Consider the following 7,138-nt stretch of genomic DNA (forward strand, 5'->3'; position numbering starts at 1 on the left):
AAGATATCAGGCTGTCTAGAGCCAATGTTTCACTCCTCTAGAAGATATCAGGCTGCCTAGTGCCAATGTTTCACTCCTCTAGAAGATATCAGGCTGCCTAGTGCCAATATATCACTCCTTTAGAAGATCATCTAGTGCCAATGTTTCACTCCTTTAGAAGATATCAGGCTACCTAGTGCCAATATATCACTCCTCTAGAAGATATCAGGCTGCCTAGTGCCAATATATCACTCCTCTAGAAGATATCAGGCTGCCTAGTGCCAATGTTTCACTCCTCTAGAAGATATCAGGCTGCCTAGTGCCAATATATCACTCCTCTAGAAGATATCAGGCTGCCTAGTGCCAATATATCACTCCTCTAGAAGATATCAGGCTAACTAGTGCATATATCACTCCTTTAGAAGAGATCAGGCTGCCTATTGCCAATATATCACTCCTTTAGAAGATATCAGGCTGCCTAGTGCCAATATATCACTCCTCTAGAAGATATCATGCTGCCTAGTACCAATATACCACTCCTTTAGAAGATATCAGGCTGCCTAGTGCCAATATATCACTCCTCTAGAAGATATCAGGCTGCCTAGTGCCAATGTTTCACTCCTCTAGAAGATATCAGGCTGCCTCGTGCCAATATATCACTCCTCTAGAAGATATCTTGCTGCCTAGTGCCTATATATCACTCCTAGAAGATGTCAGGCTGCCTAGTGCCAATGTTTCACTCCTCTAGAAGATATCAGGCTGCCTAGTGCCAATATATCACTCGTCTAGAAGATATCAGGCTGCCTAGTGCCAATGTTTCACTCCTCTAGAAGATATCAGGCTGCCTAGTGCCAATATATCACTCCCTTAGAAGTTATCAGGCTACCTAGTGCCAATGTTTCACTCCTCTAGAAGATATCAGGCTGACTAGTGCCAATATATCACTCCTCTAGAAGATATCAGGCTGCCTAGTGCCAATATATCACTCCTTTAGAAGATATCAGGCTGCCTAGTGACTATATATCACTCCTCTAGAAGATATCAGGCTGCCTAGTGCTAACATATCACTCCTTTAGAAGATATCAGGCTGCCTAGTGCCTATATATCACTCCTCTAGAAGATATCAGGCTACCTAGTGCCAATATATCACTCCTTTAGAAGATATCAGGCTGCCTAGTGCCAATATATCACTCCTCTAGAAGATATCAGGCTGCCTAGTGCCAATATCAGGCTCACTCCTCCTTTAGAAGATATCAGGCTGCCTAGTGCCAATATATCACTCCTTTAGTAGATGTCTAGAAGATATCAGGCTGTCTAGTGCCAATGTTTCACTCCTCTAGAAGATATCAGGCTGCCTAGTGCCAATGTTTCACTCCTCTAGAAGATATCAGGCTGCCTAGTGCCAATATATCACTCCTTTAGAAGATATCAGGCTGCCTAGTGCCAATGTTTCACTCCTCTAGAAGATATCAGGCTGCCTAGTGCCAATGTTTCACTCCTCTAGAAGATATCAGGCTGCCTAGTGCCAATGTTTCACTCCTCTAGAAGATATCAGGCTGCCTGCCTATATCAGCCAATATATCACTCCTTTAGAAGATATCAGGCTGCCTAGTGCCAATGTTTCACTCCTCTAGAAGATATCAGGCTACCTAGTGCCAATATATCACTACTCTAGAAGATATCAGGCTGCCTAGTGCTAACATATCACTCCTCTAGAAGATATCAGGCTACCTAGTGCCAATATATCACTCCTCTAGAAGATATAAGGCTGCCTAATGCATATATATCACTCATTTAGAAGAGATCAGGCTGCCTATTGCCAATATATCACTCATTTAGACGATATCAGGCTGCCTAGTGCCAATATATCACCCCTCTAGAAGATATCAGGCTGCCTAGTACCAATATACCACTCCTTTAGAAGATATCAGGCTGCCTAGTGCCAATATATCACTCCTCTAGAAGATATCAGGCTGCCTAGAGCCAATGTTTCATTCCTTTAGAAGATATCAGGCTGCCTAGTGCCAATGTTTCACTCCTCTAGAAGATATCAGGCTGCCTAGTGCCAATGTTTCACTCCTCTAGAAGATATCAGGCTGCCTAGTGCCAATGTTTCATTCCTCTTGAAGATATCATGCTGCCTAGTGCCAATATATCACTCCTCTAGAAGATATCAGGCTGCCTAGTGCCAATATATCACTCCTCTAGAAGATATCAGGCTGCCTAGTGCCAATGTTTCACTCCTCTATAAGATATCAGGCTGCCTAGTGCTAACATATCACTCCTCTAAAAGATATCAGGCTACCTAGTGCCAATATATCACTCCTCTAGAAGATATCAGGCTGCCTAGTGCATATATATCACTCCTTTAGAAGATATCAAGCTGCCTAGTACCAATATACCACTCATTTAGAAGATATCAGGCTGCCTAGTGCCAATGTTTCACTCCTCTAGAAGATATCAGGCTGCCTAGTGCCAATGTTTCACTCCTCTAGAAGATATCAGGCTGCCTAGTGCCAATGTTTCACTCCTCTAGAAGATATCAGGCTGCCTAGTGCCAATATATCACTCTTTAGAAGTTGTCAGGCTGCCTAGTGCCAATGTTTCACTCCTCTAGAAGATATCATGCTGCCTAGTGCCAATGTATCACTCCTCTAGAAGATATCAGGCTAACTAGTGCATATATATCACTCCTTTAGAAGAGATCAGGCTGCCTAGTACTAACATATCACTCCTTTAGAAGATATCAGGCTGCCTAGTACCAATATACCACTCCTTTAGAAGATATCAGGCTGCCTAGTGCCAATATATCACTCCTCTAGAAGATATCAGGCTGCCTAGAGCCAATGTTTCATTCCTTTAGAAGATATCAGGCTGCCTAGTGCCAATGTTTCACTCCTCTAGAAGATATCAGGCTGCCTAGTGCCAATGTTTCACTCCTCTAGAAGATATCAGGCTGCCTAGTGCCAATGTTTCATTCCTCTTGAAGATATCAGGCTACCTAGTACCAATATACCACTCCTTTAGAAGATATCAGGCTGCCTAGTGGCAATATATCACTCCTCTAGAAGATATCATGCTGTCTAGAGCCAATGTTTCACTCCTCTAGATGATATCAGGCTGCCTAGTGCTAACATATCACTCCTTTAGAAGATATCAGGCTGCCTATTGCCAATATATAACTCCTTTAGAAGATATCAGGCTGCCTAGGGCCAATATATCACTCCTCTAGAAGATATCAGGCTACCTAGTACCAATATATCACTCCTCTAGAAGATATCAGGCTGCCTAGTGCCAATGTTTCACTCCTCTAGAAGATATCATGCTGCCTAGTACCAATATACCACTCCTTTAGAAGATATCAGGCTGCCTAGTGCCAATGTTTCACTCCTCTAGAAGATATCAGGCTGCCTAGTGCCAATGTTTCACTCCTCTAGAAGATATCAGGCTGCCTAGTGCCAATATATCACTCCTCTAGAAGATATCATGCTGCCTAGTGCCAATATATCACTCCTCTAGAAGATATCAGGCTGCCTAGTGCCAATATATCACTCCTCTAGAAGATATCAGGCTGCCTAGTGCATATATATCGCTCCTTTAGAAGAGATCAGGCTGCCTATTGCCAATATATCACTCCTTTAGAAGATATCAGGCTGCCTAGTGCCAATATATCACTCCTCTAGAAGATATCAGGCTGCCTAGTACCAATATACCACTCCTTTAGAAGATATCAGGCTGCCTAGTGCCAATGTTTCACTCCTCTAGAAGATATCAGGCTGCCTAGAGCCAATGTTTCACTCCTTTAGAAGATATCAGGCTGCCTAGTGCCAATGTTTCACTCCTCTAGAAGATATCAGGCTGCCTAGTGCCAATATATCACTCCTTTAGAAGATATCAGGCTGCCTAGTGCCAATGTTTCACTCCTCTAGAAGATATCAGGCTGCCTAGTGCCAATGTTTCACTCCTCTAGAAGATATCAGGCTGCCTAGTGCCAATGTTTCACTCCTCTAGAAGATATCAGGCTGCCTAGTGCCAATATATCACTCCTCTAGAAGATATCAGGCTGCCTAGTGCCAATATATCACTCCTCTAGAAGATATCAGGCTGCCTAGTGCATATATATCGCTCCTTTAGAAGAGATCAGGCTGCCTATTGCCAATATATCACTCCTTTAGAAGATATCAGGCTGCCTAGTGCCAATATATCACTCCTCTAGAAGATATCAGGCTGCTGCCTAGAAGAGTCACCAATATATCACTCCTTTAGAAGATATCAGGCTGCCTAGTGCCAATATATCACTCCTCTAGAAGATATCAGGCTAGCTAGAGCCAATGTTTCACTCCTTTAGAAGATATCAGGCTGCCTAGTGCCAATGTTTCACTCCTCTAGAAGATATCAGGCTGCCTAGTGCCAATATATCACTCCTCTAGAAGATATCAGGCTGCCTAGTGCCAATATATCACTCCTCTAGAAGATATCAGGCTGCCTAGTGCCAATGTTTCACTCCTCTAGAAGATATCAGGCTGCCTAGTGCCAACATATCACTCCTCTAGAAGATATCAGGCTACCTAGTGCCAATATATCACTCCTCTAGAAGATATCAGGCTGCCTAGTGCCAATATATCACTCCTCTAGAAGATATCAGGCTGCCTAGTGCCAATATATCACTCCTTTAGAAGATATCAGGCTGCCTAGTGCCAATGTTTCACTCCTCTAGAAGATATCAGGCTGCCTAGTGCCAATGTTTCACTCCTCTAGAAGATATCAGGCTGCCTAGTGCCAATGTTTCACTCCTCTAGAAGATATCAGGCTGCCTAGTGCCAATATATCACTCTTTTAGAAGTTGTCAGGCTGCCTAGTGCCAATGTTTCACTCCTCTAGAAGATATCATGCTGCCTAGTGCCAATGTATCACTCCTCTAGAAGATATCAGGCTAACTAGTGCATATATATCACTCCTTTAGAAGAGATCAGGCTGCCTATTGCCAATATATCACTCCTTTAGAAGATATCAGGCTGCCTAGTGCCAATATATCACCCCTCTAGAAGATATCAGGCTGCCTAGTACCAATATACCACTCCTTTAGAAGATATCAGGCTGCCTAGTGCCAATATATCACTCCTCTAGAAGATATCAGGCTGCCTAGTGCCAATGTTTCATTCCTTTAGAAGATATCAGGCTGCCTAGTGCCAATGTTTCACTCCTCTAGAAGATATCAGGCTGCCTAGTGCCAATGTTTCACTCCTCTAGAAGATATCAGGCTGCCTAGTGCCAATGTGCCTAGTGCCAATTCCTCTAGAAGATATCAGGCTGACTAGTGCCAATATATCACTCCTCTAGAAGATATCAGGCTGCCTAGTGCCAATATATCACTCCTTTAGAAGATATCAGGCTGCCTAGTGACTATATATCACTCCTCTAGAAGATATCAGGCTGCCTAGTGCTAACATATCACTCCTTTAGAAGATATCAGGCTGCCTAGTGCCAATATATCACTCCTCTAGAAGATATCAGGCTGCCTAGTGCCAATATATCACTCCTCTAGAAGATATCAGGCTGCCTAGTGCCAATGTTTCACTCCTCTAGAAGATATCAGGCTGCCTAGTGCCAATGTTTCACTCCTCTAGAAGATATCAGGCTGCCTAGTGCCAATATATCACTCCTTTAGAAGATGTCAGGCTGTCTAGTGCCAATGTTTCACTCCTCTAGAAGATATCAGGCTGCCTAGTGCCAATGTTTCACTCCTCTAGAAGATATCAGGCTGCCTAGTGCCAATATATCACTCCTCTAGAAGATATCAGGCTGCCTAGTGCCAATATATCACTCCTTTAGAAGATATCAGGCTGCCTAGTGCCAATATATCACTCCTTTAGAAGATGTCAGGCTGCCTAGCTCCTTTAGAAGAGATCAGGCTGCCTATTGCCAATATATCACTCCTCTAGAAGATATCAGGCTGCCTAGTGCATATATATCGCTCCTTTAGAAGAGATCAGGCTGCCTATTGCCAATATATCACTCCTTTAGAAGATATCAGGCTGCCTAGTGCCAATATATCACTCCTCTAGAAGATATCAGGCTAGCTAGAGCCAATGTTTCACTCCTCTAGAAGATATCAGGCTGCCTAGTGCCAATGTTTCACTCCTCTAGAAGATATCAGGCTGCCTAGTGCCAATATATCACTCCTTTAGAAGTTATCAGGCTACCTAGTGCCAATGTTTCACTCCTCTAGAAGATATCAGGCTGCCTAGTGCCAATGTTTCACACCTCTAGAAGATATCAGGCTGCCTAGTGCCAATGTTTCACTCCTCTAGAAGATAGCATGCTGCCTAGTGCCAATATATTACTCCTCTAGAAGATATCAGGCTGCCTAGTACCAATATATCACTCCTCTAGAAGATTTCAGGCTGCCTAGTGCATATATATCGCTCCTTTAGAAGAGATCAGGCTGCCTTTTGCCTTTAGAGATATCAGGCTATCTAGTGCCAATATATCACTCCTCTAGAAGATATCAGGCTGCCTAGTACCAATATCACTCCTTTAGAAGATATCAGGCTGCCTAGTGCCAATATATCACTCCTCTAGAAGATATCAGGCTGCCTAGTGCCAATGTTTCACTCCTTTAGAAGATATCAGGCTGCCTAGTGCCAATGTTTCACTCCTCTAGAAGATATCAGGCTGCCTAGTGCCAATATATCACTCCTTTAGAAGATATCAGGCTGCCTAGTGCCAATATATCACTCCTTTAGAAGATATCATGCTGCCTAGTGCCAATATATCACTCCTCTAGAAGATATCAGGCTGCCTAGTGCCAATATACCACTCCTTTAGAAGATATCATGCTGCCTAGTACCAATATATCACTCCTTTAGAAGATATCAGGCTGCCTAGTGCCAATATATCACTCCTCTAGAAGATATCAGGCTCTAGAGCCAATGTTTCATAGAAGATATCAGGCTGCCTAGTGCCAATATATCACTCCTCTAGAAGATATCAGGCTGCCTAGTGCCAATATATCACTCCTTTAGAAGATATCAGGCTGCCTAGTGCCAATATATCACTCCTTTAGAAGATATCAGGCTGCCTAGTGCCAATATATCACCCCTCTAGAAGATATCAGGCTGCCTAGTACCAATATATCACTCCTTTAGAAGATATCAGG

The sequence above is a fragment of the Oncorhynchus tshawytscha genome, linkage group LG24 (assembly GCF_018296145.1).
Source record: "Oncorhynchus tshawytscha isolate Ot180627B linkage group LG24, Otsh_v2.0, whole genome shotgun sequence".
Lineage (NCBI taxonomy): Eukaryota > Metazoa > Chordata > Actinopteri > Salmoniformes > Salmonidae > Oncorhynchus > Oncorhynchus tshawytscha.